This window comes from Mustela lutreola, chromosome 8 (genome assembly GCF_030435805.1).
Source record: "Mustela lutreola isolate mMusLut2 chromosome 8, mMusLut2.pri, whole genome shotgun sequence".
Lineage (NCBI taxonomy): Eukaryota > Metazoa > Chordata > Mammalia > Carnivora > Mustelidae > Mustela > Mustela lutreola.
This window is the reverse complement of record NC_081297.1, coordinates 93,193,834-93,207,096: the sequence shown is the minus strand read 5'-3', so window position 1 is coordinate 93,207,096 and position 13,263 is coordinate 93,193,834.

Here is a 13,263-nt window from a genome sequence, read left to right as displayed (position 1 = left end):
CACTTCTCAATGGAAAGAATGAATGACTCATTGGCATGAGTCACCTTGGTCAGTCTGTACTTCTCATTTTTCTAGCCTCTGAAAACCCCCCAAACTCAACCAAGTCTAGAATAACGACCTCAACACTTTCTCCTAGTTCATAGGTCTTCCATAGTGGGGTTTCATGATTTCAGCTGCTTAGAACATATAAAGCGGGTAGAACCAATATTTAAGCCTCATTCTTCATGGAAGAGGTTACATGGGGTGAATACAAGATTCATCAGCTTCTTCTTCTGTCTGCTCATTGTTAGTTTTACCCCTTATTAAAATAGCAACGACAGGGGCACCTGGGTGGTTCAGGGGGCTGAGTGGTTGACTCTTCATTTTAGCTCAGGTCATGGTCTCAGGGTCCTGGGACCGACCCTGGAGGTGAGCCCTGCAAGGGGTTCCCGGCTCAGCGAGGAGTCGGCTTCAGGAAGACTTCTTCTCCCTCTGCCCTTCCCATCACCCCCCCCCCCCAGTCATTCTCTCTCTTTCTCTCTTAAATAAATAAATACATACATACATAAACAAACAAACAAAAAAATCCATAAACAGAAGTTTCACAGAGATGCACTCGACGACTGTCATCATGTGACCATGCCTGCTGCTCTCTCCATGGCTACCTCTCTTGGTGTTCTTTCCCACTCTCAGTCATACATGTTACTCTTAGACACTGACCACCCTCACACATTTATACTGACTTCTAATTATAGGCATAATTTCCTTCTTCCCTGGGGCACAAACTCATTTTAATGGCATGAGTTATTTCTTTTGAATTGATTGATGCATTTTTTTTCATTTTAATGTGACATTCACTTTCATTCATTTTTCAAACCATGTATTCATCAAGTTGATACTATGTGTAGGTCTAGGTAGCAGAGGGAACAAACAGTGAACTAATTAAAAGTAAGTAAATAATTTCATAGGAGCTAGTGATAAATGCTAAGAAGAAATGGAAGAAATAGGATTACTTTGAGGGTCTACACCTATTTACAGCATGATCTATAGCTCACTTCTTTATATTGAATGTTCCTTTGGGTTAGCTCACCCCATCTACTCCTAACACATGCTTATTGCAGTGTGGAGCTATGCTAATGTTCCTACCCTGTGGGACATGGAGTCTTTGAACCAGATAATCAGGAAATGCATAATTATAAACTTTAATAAATATTATGAAGGAAAAATACTTCAATTAGGAAAATATGTGACAATGGATCCAGACTTGATTTAGGAGGTTAGGAAAAAATTGCTTGAAGGAGAATGTTTGGTCTGCAATTTAAGGTATAAATAAGAGTTAAATTTATAAAGGGGGTACTAAAAACAGGAGGAGAAAAACTGAGGTACAGTCACTGTATACATTGTAAGGTAGAATGAGGCTTTCTGTGTTCAAAGACACAAGATCTCAAGTGTACTCACTGCACACACACACACACACACACACACACACACACAGGTAGCTATGTGAGGTTATAGATATGTTAATTGACTATGGTAATCATTTCACAATGTACATTTAAGTCATCATCTTGAACAAGTTTAAAACACATTGTACAACCGAAATATATAAAATTTTTATTTGTCAATCATACCTCAATAAAACTGAAAAATAAAACCACAAGACTTGGGAATTAGGAGGACTATGTGAAAATACCAAAGATCTAGCATTTAAAAAATTTGTTTTAAAGATTTATTTATTTATTTGAGAGAGAGTACATGATGGGGAGAGGCAGAGGGAGAGGGAGAGAGAATTTCAAGCAGTCACCTTGCTGAAAACAGAGCCTGATATGGGGTTTGATTCCATAACTCTGAGATCACAACCTGAGCCAAAACCAAGAGTTGGATATTTAACCCACTGTGCCATCCAGGGGCCCCCTAAAATTTTTAGGTTTTAAAGCTAATTGAAAACCACTGAAGAACTTTAAGAAGGAGGAGGGAGACATAATAAAATATTGTTTCAAAAACATGACTCTGGCTGCCAAATATGGAATAGATTGAAAAGGGGCAAGAGGTAATGTAGGAAGAACAGTTCGGGGGGCCATTGTCGTAGCCCAGTCCTGGGTGATGGTAACTTTATCTAAGATGATATTGAAAAGAAGGAAAGAAGGAGGGATATAAAGTTGCTTAGAAGGTAAGGTTGAACCAGTAAATGTAGAGGTAAAGTGTGGCACAAAAGCACTGGGTCCTTTGTTTCTGGATTATACAGGGTTGCTGATCTAAAGCAGTTCACAGTCTTAAGGTGAAATGAAAATGAGTTGAGATGTTTTTGTGATCTCTAGATAGAAATGTAGAGCATGCAGTTGGTGTTCAGTATCTGATCTGCAAATGCAAATTTGGGAGTCATTAGCCCATATAAACGAAACACATTTATTTTTCAAAATAAGTGAAAAATATATCTCTCCCTAAATGTGTTCCCAGCTGCTCTCCTCCACAGAACAAGGTGCTTGTTACCCAGGAATGAATGAAGGAGATAAATACTGTCAAATCCTTTTGCTTACTATTTCCTATCTCCTTCATAGGTTATAGTAATAAAACCAAACAATAAATATATTGTACAATATCAACAAATAGAGTTACACAGAGAGGGTTTAAACACACAAGTTCATTGGGATGATTTGCTTAGAGTAGGCGTTTGATACACATTTGTTGTTTGACCAAGTCACACTGCTAAATCATTTTTTTAATGATGGCTTATTATTGGGTTTGTTGTAAAAAAAAACAAAACATGATTATGACCATAAATACTCCTCTGTAAGAAGACAAGAGAAAGCCCTTCCCTCTTTGGAGAGGTTGACTTTGGCTACACAGTTCAAGTGACCTGGCATAACCTAAGAACCAAAGTTTTAGTCTGTCACTTAGCCTTTGGTGGGCCATGGGCCTTCTCAGCTAATATAATTTGGCAAACAAGAAGTGTTTCATGAGAGAAGCAGTGTGGAAAGAACTCTATAATTCTGTAAAAGATTTTGCCAACGTTTTACGCACTCTTCTTCCTAAATGCTTTGCCTCAGTCAAATTAATTTGCAAATATCTTGTATTTTCCATGTCTTTTTCCATTCCCTCTCTGGGGACCAAATAGTCGGCATGAATCCTGGCTGTAATAGCCTCATGGGATCAGGCTGAGTAATCTATTGGTCAAGTTAAAGTTCAAGCTATTTATTGGTCAAGTTCAAGTTACTATCAAGGAAAGGGAAGGCATGGGATAGAACCAGAGGAACAATATTAAATGTGTCCCAGGGTAGAGTTCCGGGTTGTACATGGAAAATGTAGCAACCGGTTAAGAGATCAGCTGTAGGTTTCTGAGCCTTGGGCAAGGATATGAGAGTAAAAGAAAAGTTCCAGAATGGAACCCTGAATAAAGCAAGGGTGGCAAATTTTCTCCCACAGTGACTGGGCTGTGTTTGAAGGCTCAGGATCATCTCAGACACCTGTGTCCCTTTGCTGCACACCACTCCTATCTTTTAGAATGCTTTCCTCTCCCTCTGTCTATCTAAATCTTGTCTGTTTCCTTTGGACCAGTCCAAGTCCCATGTGGTGTGTGATCACTGATATAGTTTTTAATTAGCCTGAGAATAACCAAGCAAAAATCTATTTCCCAATAAAAATGCCAAGTCATTGCAGTATGTTTGTTTTGGGGGGTAAATTTTGCAACCTTCTTTGTGTTTTTAAGAATTTGCTCTCATTTCTTCAACATTTTCAGAAAGCTTTTCTGAAATTTTTTTCTGGCTTTATTGCTTATAAACCTTTCTGAGAGTAAGAATCATGTTTTACTTATGTTGTTTTATATACTTTGTAATAATAATGATAATAGGTGAGTGATAATAATAAGCGAGTGAGCCAGTCACTCATAATAATGAGTGACTGGTTCAGTTTATACAACATGTGACACTTTCTTTCTTTCTTTCTTTCTTTCTTTCTTTCTTTCTTTCTTTTTTTTTTTTTTTTTTATCTTGCAGTTGTGGGTTTGAGTCCCACATTGGGTGTAGAGATTATTTAGTAATAATAATAATACTTGTTATTTAGTATATTCGAGATACTTCACCTATATTATTTCTAATTTTCATAAAAACCCTCCCAGGTATGTATGTTATCCCCATTCTGGGTTTGGAAAGGCTAACCTCCTCAAAGAACGAGTAAACACTGAAGCTGAGACCAAAATTCAGATTTGAGTTTTCCATTATTCTAGACTGCCTTTGAATATCTGTTGAATTGGTTAACCTGAATTGTTGGTTACAGAGTCTATGTGACCCATCTCCTAGGGCTTCTGTGGCCATCTGTCAAGCCAGTAGACCCAGAAACCAGAGAGAGAGAAAGATAAGCTGATAGATAGAAAGAGAAGCAGAAGAGGACCACGTTTTGTGTCTCCTCATTTCGCATGGGAAAACCTCCAATGTCATTTTTCTTTTTTGGTTTTCATTTTTCATTTTTCTTTTCTTCTTCTTTTTTTTTTTGCCTTTGCTTGTTTTTTTTTTTTTCCTTTTTCTTGTCCACATTTACTTCAAAAAACAAAAAAGTTTTCTTATATCATACTTCAACACTTCCTCCCACCTCCCTGATTTAATTTTCCATCAGTAAAATGTCTAGCTTATATGTATAATTTTCCAAAAGCTCTTAGGCAAATAGTTAAATTCCAAAAAGTTAACTTGTCCAGCAGGGGCTAATTTGTATGGTCTTCCTCAGGAGGATAGGGGGTGGAGGAAATATATATGTATAGGGAGAGAGAGAGAGAGAGAGAGATTTTTCTAAGAGAAGAAAATCAGCACGTTCCAGCAAATTTATTCTTGGAGGCAACTTAGTTTTCTACACTAAAAAGACAAACTCTGTGCAGTCTCTTTCTGACTGGTCACTGTCACATGCTCATGTATTTTTCAGATTAGCATAGATGTGGTGGAAAGAAATGATTGACAACAGGTTTTTGGATGAATCTGAGAGATAGCTAAACTTTGTAATGACTTCTCCATGTGTGGTATATGCTTATTTATTTATTTTTATATGAGAAAGACAGCACAAGCAGGAGGGGTAAAGGGAGAAGGAGAAACAATCTCAAGCAGACTCCATGCTGGTTGTGGAGACTGACTCAGGGCTCCATCCCACAACCTGAGACCAGGGGCTGAGCTGAAACCACAAGTCTGGCCCTTAACTGACTTGTGCTACCCAGATGTACCTATGCTATATGTTTTGAAAAGAAAGTTAGACATATATGTCAATAATAGTAGCAATAAGATATGATCACTGTTGTATCAGTTGATATACCCCTGTATCATGTACACGGGGAGCCCTTAGGCCCAAGGGGACCTCCAGAAAGACCCATCTGAGTGTGGCCCTAGGTGGTTAACGAGGGGTTGCCAGTCAGGGAAGGTGCAGTGGATATTCTATGTAGAATTAATACCTAGTGCCTTAGTACAAACTAGGAAGGGTTGGGGAGGAAAAGCAAAGAAAGCTTGTGAAGTGTGTGTCTGAGAGCCTGTGCACTTAACGATCAGGATATATTACCTTCTACAAGGCCCTTCCAAATGTTTGCTGAAGAACAAGAAATAATTATTAGTGGCACTCACGGGTGGCTCAGTCAGTTAGCTGTCTGCCTTCAGCTCAGGTCATGATCCCAGGGTCCTGGGGTCGAGTCCCATGTTGGGTTCCTTGCTCACTGGAGAGCCTGCTTCTCCCTCTGCCCACCACTCTCTCGTTCTCTCTCCCTGACAAATAAATAAAATCTTTGTTTTAAAGAAATAATTATTAGTATGATGTCTTTTGCAAGTCACTTGTGAACCTCACTAATCATAAACCCCTATATTTTAATAACACTGCACAAAATTCATGGGGAGAAAAGGAAGAGACAGACTCATAAGGAAAGGAAAACCCCTAAAAGGTGGAAAAGAAGGGGCTGAACCCAATCCTGGATCTCACGATAGAACCTGGGACAGGAAATGATAAAGACCAGCATCCTTAGTTAAAGCTAGAAGGCTAGTGAGTGCCAAAAACATAGAGTGGGAGATGAAGATAAAAATGGGTCTCACTCACTGGGATGAATGTGCCAGCTTTTATAAAAGGAAGATAAAAGATCCTACCAGCGTTCAGTTAATTAATTTCTTGTCCTGTCCAAATTTTATTACTGCTAACTTCCCTTAAGACCTTCTTGTGTTCTTGGAGCTCTTATTCATGAAGCGGTCAGGGGTTCTTCAGGGATCTGGGGCAATAATCACGCAGTGGAGCTCGGATTCCAAAAGCTTTAGGAGCATATTTGTGAGAAAAGAGTGAAAAAGAAACAAGAAAGAGGATGTTTATTTTTAATAAAGAGACCCTCCCCTAACTTCCTGAACTCAAACCAGTCTAGACTTGTTTTTTTCCATTTTACACAATGTCCGCAACAACAGAATAAATTTATTAAAACCAAACAAACTGGGGGTTGAGCTTTGGCACCGAAAGTTAGACAGAAATAGAATCAGCTGCTTTTGAGTTGAGTCTAGTGACTGATTTTCAAACCAGTGGGAGACTGAGGCTGCATTGGCCTTAACTGAACCAAAGTTATTTTCATTATGAGGAGACAATGGCGAGGTAGAATGTCTGGCCTGACGCCCGGGACATGAACTGGTCAGTTCTGCCATTCTTTTCCTCCAATTTTCAAAACCCCAAGTACTGGAGTTGAAAAGAAACTTTATGGCCATTTTCTTCACGTTTTTTTCTGTGATGGAGGACAAGGAGACTCTGAGGCGTCAGATGGCCTCCCACCCCCGAATAGCATTAGATTAGAACAGTGCGTCGCTACACTACCGGATGGTTCCTGCAAACGAGGAGATTCCATTTTGGCTCTTCTTGGTTGGGAAGATGAATGTGGAGACAGTTCAGCTGGCACACGTGTGAGCAGAAATTTAGAGCTGACTGTATTAATGGATTGACTGTGTGGGCGGTTGTCCAGCTTCCTCCCTTCTCCTCAGCCCTGTGGCTCTGTCCTTAGTGGTGCTTCAGCATCCCATGCAGGTGTGCATGGAGGGTTGTAGCGCGTTTGCTCAGAAGAGTTTCTGGGTCCAGGCCAGAGTCAGTGTGTATTTTTACAAATCAGAACACTTCCCCATTCCTCACTTCATGTTATCTTTGCTCTCTATTTGCAAGGAGACAGAAAGTTAAAATTAACTCCACTTCACATGTTAATGGAATGGGAAAGTGAGGGAAAACGATGGGAAAGGGAAAAATGAGACACAGAGACGTTCCCAAGGGGACATGCTAAATTTAATAGAGACGTCGGAACTGTTTCAGTTTTCCTAAGAGTAGGGCCACACTCTCCCCCCATTCCTCCATTAGTTTGATTTAGAGAAGTTATACAATACATCAACACTGGGAGGTACCTGTGCTCCTACGTTCATTTTTATAGAAGATGCTTCTACTTAATTTGCTTCAACACATTGGGCTAATTTTGAAGAGATGAGTGGCATTTGGAACGCATATGCCGCTTTTTGGGGGGGTTCCCGTTCTTTAAAACTTAACTCTTCCTGTCTAAAGAGGCAGATCCTTTCATCGGGCATTTTGGGATGAACTGTATACCATGCTGGACTCCTCTCATGGACATTTTTCTATGACACATTCTAAAAGACTAGATGTCTTAAATAAATGAAACCTTGTAACAGTCTCTGAAGTACAGAGCAGAGAACTGATAGAAGAGACAGTTGCTTGGAGAAATGACTTTTTCCTTAGATTTCCCATTCCCTTGACATTTCTTCTCTTTCCTCCAATGATGGCCACTTTGCTCCAATCTTAGATGCTTGCCCTCTCTTAAGGAGAAAAAATGAAGGCTTTAATCTTGATAGATTTTTTGGAATCTGTTTATTTAAGGGAGGTGTCCTTTACAGAAACATGGCCAAGAATTCATCGAGGTGCATGAGAAATTATTATTAGCTCTGCAAACAAAACAGCTTTTGCTGTGGTTTGGGTTGTATTCTGTTTGGTGACTAAGAACTGTAACTAATATATGGCCTCTTCCCAATGCTTCCCTTTTAAGATCATGCTTGATGGTTATCACAGCTTTCCTCCTTCATTCATTAGTTATCTCACGACAAAGTCCTTTTAAGTTTATTCTTGAAATTTCTATCTCTTCTTGGAACTTGAAAACACTGTGCTTAAACCCAAACATTTGAGAACTATGTGGAAATTGTGTTTTGTGACTTGAGCTTTCCAGAAATCATTATGCTAAGACACGAAGATATAATTAAACTCACACAGATTGGAAAATGGTGAATTTTCTCCTTCAGGAAACCCTGGTGGACTTGAATATTCTATAATTTAGCAAATTCGAAAATGAGAAGGTAGAAGGAGAACTAGAAGGTCATAAGCTGATGACAGTTCTAAAACTATAGCCCTTAGTAAACTGCCATTTTAACACTTGGTCTGGCTTCCATAATTATATCCAGCCTTAAACTCACTGGCTACCGGTCTTTCCTAAACACCAACTGGCCCCAAGAAAGCAGTGGCTCTTTGACCCTTTGCCCACATCCTACAAAACAACATTACTATTCTTATGTTTGCCATAGTTTCACAATCATGTAAATACCTTCCCACAAACTACCTGCCTGCTGCGAACGCCCAATATTTCCACTTGTTGACCCTGGAAGTCCTCCCCTCTCTTCCCTTCTCCAGCCCTGGCATATCGTTTGTGGCATCGAAGGAAAAGAGCATGTGGAGTGACCAGAATGAGTCAATCCAAGAGAGGCTGCAGGTCTAAGGAGTTAGACCACAAGTAATTATTTCCTATCTTCATTCTGTGGCATGTTTGCCCAAGTGTGGTGGAGTGAGAGTTACTCATTCTGTGGCATGTTTGCCCAAGTGTGGTTGAATGCCCTTTGGGACCAGTGAGAGTCTCCTGATCTTGATGTAGTGTAGAGACTTCAGGACAGGGCCACGATGTTCAATACACTGTTCAATGGATACCACTTCCTTCCATACTTCCTTCCCTGATCATACTCCTTTGTGCAGCCCTGATGCATAACTCAACCCCTTCAATTTCTTCCCCATGTGGTGACCTGGAGCAACTTTCTCAGATGAGGTGAAGATGGAGCAAGAAGTAGAGATAGAGACCATGAATTGGTAGGAAAGTTATAAAGGATGGACTGCGGGGTAGTAATTATTAGCAAGAAGGTTGATGTGGCAGAGGGAGGAAGGAGCAGGAAAAAGAGATAACAGGATAAGGGTAAAAAAGCCTGGTCCCCATTCTCTAATCTGAGACAACTCCAAGCAAGGACACCTCAGCACTAAATATCCCTAATGGGGTAATCTGAACCTTCATTGTGACTATGTCATAGCCCAACTTTTCCTCCCAATCCTACTTTCTTCATTTCCCCACAATCCCAAGAGTACTCTCCAATAAACTTCCCACAAGGAAATTTAGTCTCAGAGTCTTCTTCCTGGGAAACATAACCTCTGACACAACATGTTTGTGAATTTTAAAATTCTTACTTCACCACGGTTAGAATTATGTCATATCTTGTCTATTTTTTCTTCCTCAAGCCTAGGCTAACACCATGTTCCCATATTAAGACCAGTGGGCCTAATGTAGAAATTGCATCCTGCTATTAAGACTGAGTGCAACCAAAATAACAAGTGTTGGGGAGGATGTGGAGAAAAGGGAACCTTCATGCATTGTTGGTGGGAATGTAAGTTGGTGTAGCCACTATGAAAAATAGAATGGCGGTTCCTCAGAAAATTAAAAATAAAGTTACCCTACAAGCTAGCAATTCTACTTCTAGGTATTAATCTGAAGAAAATAAGAGCGCTTATTTGAAAAGACATATGCACCCCTATATTCACTGCAATGTTATTTGCAGAAGCCAAGATATGGAAGTAGCCCAGTTGTCCATGGATAGATGAATGGGTAAAGAAAACATGGTATAGGGGCACCTGGGTGGCTCAGTGGGTTAAAGCCTCCGCCTTCAGCTCGGGTCATGATCTCAGGGTCCTGGGATCAAGCTCCACATCGGGCTCTCTGCTCAGCAGGGAGCCTGCTTCCTCCTCTCTCTCTCTGCCTGCATCTCTGCCTACTTGTGATCTCTGTGTCAAATAAATAAATAAAAATCTTAAAAAAAACGGTATATATATAATGGAATATTACTCAAACATTAAAAAAGAATGAAATATTGCAACTTACAATAGCATGGATAGACTTAATGGGTATTGGGTAAGTGAAATATGTCAGGCAGAGAGAAACCAATACCATTCAATTTCATTTCTCTGAATCTGAAGGATGGAATAGATGCGAAGGATGGACAAGATAGGTGGAGGGGATTATGAGGCATAATCTTCCAGTTAGAAAATGAATAAGATATGGGATGTAAGGTACAACATAAGGAATACAGTTAATAATATTATAATAACTGTATGGTGACAGATGATAAGTAGAATTATCATGGTGACCATTTTATGATGTATATAAATATCAAATCATAATGTTGTATGCCTGAGACTGAAACGATATTATTGTATGTCAATTATTCTTCAATTAAAAAAAGACTAGTGAAACTGCCTGGACAATGAAACATTAATGTCTGGATTTTACACTTTTCATAACCTGTACAAGTAACCTAAGCCCTGTCCTCACTCTCCCCTCCTTACCTTTACTCCCGATGTAACTCAGACATTTCATTGTCAAACCCATGGGAGCAATGACAGAATGGAAAGAAAAGGACACACTGGCCTCTTGTGGAAATCATTTGAAAGAGGGGCACTCTCGTTCCAACTTCTATGAGCAGGACTTTAAAATTCATTTGTTTGATTCTAGAATACCTGTTCCCCAAAGGTTCAAATGAAAACGAGGGTTTGACTTCCACTTTTTTCTCTTCTCTCGAAATGTAAAAGTGCTGTAATTAGGGGCATGGGTCTGATACATCCCACTCCCTGTTTTATTTTTCTTTGCTTAGAAAACCAGATATTTTCAGAAAGGTAAAATAAATAGGGCTGGTTCCAAAGTCATTGTGAAATAGTTTGTCCATGATGAGCCTCTTTCCCTTTGCAGTCAACTATTTTCCTTGTGGCTACTCTTCCCCTAACTTTGAGACTTCTGTGGTTTGTTTCCAGCCTCCTGTCCACCCCTCTCCACAGTGACTCTCTTCTTCGTCCAGCTTTCCCTGTTCTGTTGTTCCCTGACTGTGACCCACAGTCAGGCTGATGGCCTCCGGCTGCCCCTTGTTGTCACTGAAACTGAAATGCCCCCTTCTACCGCATCTTCACCCAAGGCTAACTTTGCTCATTTAGGAGGCAATTTTGTTTGGCACACTTATAATTGATTAGTAATTATTTAAATAAATGGATGAGAATATGAATCAATAAACTGTTCCCTCATAATATACCACTTAGTACCCACCTAGCCCCCACCCACCCAAGGAAAATGTGTATTAACCAGGGCCTGAAGAAAACAACATGTCTTCCTTTGGAGCAGGACCAAACTAGGTGAGTCGGGAGAGGAGTCCCATGACAGAGGGGTGTTTGAGTATTGTGTTAACCATATGTTTCTGATGCCTTGACATCTGGGGCCTTGTAGACCCTGGAGAGATTGCTCTTCCTCAGGCTGGCCAATTGCAACCAAGCCAGAGCTCATATCCCCAAAACCTTCTTTAACTAAGATCTCACTGGGCTTTTACATTCTGAGCCACTATGCACCTGCTCTAAATACCCCAGGGCCAGGGTCCAGACAACTAAGGACAGCTTCTTTGCCCCAGAGCCTGCTGATATTATTCAAAGCAGCCAATCTTAAGCCTGCTTACCTGGTCTTGCCTGTTCCTTCCCACAGAAAGCACAATAAAGGCTCTCATTTATATTTTCCCTTTGCTCCTTCTGACTCCTGACAAATCCTGGTGGTTCCTCTTGGAAACAGTAACAAACTATCTTTTCAATGTCAATTGCCTCCTGATCTGTTGGCCTCACCATGTCTGAGTAACAATAAAACCTAATTAAGTTAAATTAGTTATATCATTACTAAATAAGTAAACTTATTTATTAAATAAATATTAGTTAAATTTAAGTAAATTAATTAAACATTAAAATAGTTGTATCAGATACTTCTCTAACCCCAAGTGTGAGGCCTCTACTGAGGGAAGCCTCTCTTTTTCTAGAAGTTCTGATATTCTATAGAAATAGCTACTACCCAGAGAAGGCAGTGTAGTATTAAGTTAAAAAAATAAAGGTAATGACAGACTTTATTTCATATGTATTATCAACTTCAGATCTTAAAAAAATCTTGTCATTTTATTATCCTCAATGAACTGAAATTCAAAGACAGTGTTTTCCAAGGTCACAAAACCACATACAGGGAAGAGATGAGACTCAAACATCAATTTTCCTGGGATTTCTCTGAATCGTGCCCTGTTTCTATGCCTTCTATCAAAGTCTTCCAAATCCTTCAGTATCTTTTACAAAGTTCTGTTGTAGAACATCATGGCTTCCTTCACACCTTAAAGAAAAGTATGGTAATTTCTTCATACTTTAAAAAATGAGTCCAGGGGCGCCTGGGTGGCTCAGTGTTAAAGCTTCTGCCTTTAGTTCAGGTCATGATCCCAGGGTCCTGGGATCGAGCCCTGCATTGGTCTCTCTGCTTCGCAGGGAGCCTGCTTCCTTTCCTCTCTCTCTGTGCCTGCCACTCTGCCTACTTGTGATCTCTGTCAAATAAATAAATAAAATCTTTAAAAAAAATGAGTCCGTTGGTGGGAATGCAAGCTGGTGCAGCCACTCTGGAAAACAGCATGGAGGTTCCTCAAAATGTTGAAAATAGAACTGCCCTATGACCCAGCAATTGCACTATTGGGTATTTACCCTAAAGATACAAATGTAGTGATCCAAAGGGGCACATGCACCCGAATGTTTATAGCAGCAATGTCCACAATAGCCAAACTATGGAAAGAACCTAGATGTCCATCAACAGATGAATGGATCAAGAAGATGTGGTATATATACACAATGGAATACTATGCAGCCATCAAAAGAAACGAAATCTTGCCATTTGCAACAACATGGATGGAACTAGAGCGTATCATGCTTAGCGAAATAAGTCAAGCAGAGAAAGACAACTATCATATGATCTCCCTGATATGAGGAAGTGGTGATACAACATGGAGGCTTAAGTGGGTAGAAGAAGAATAAATGAAACAAGATGGGATTGGGAGGGAGACAAACCATAAGTGACTCTTAATCTCACAAAACAAACTGAGGGTTGCCGGGGGGAGGGGGTTTGGGAGAAGGGGGTGGGATTATGGACATTGGGGAGGGTATGTGATT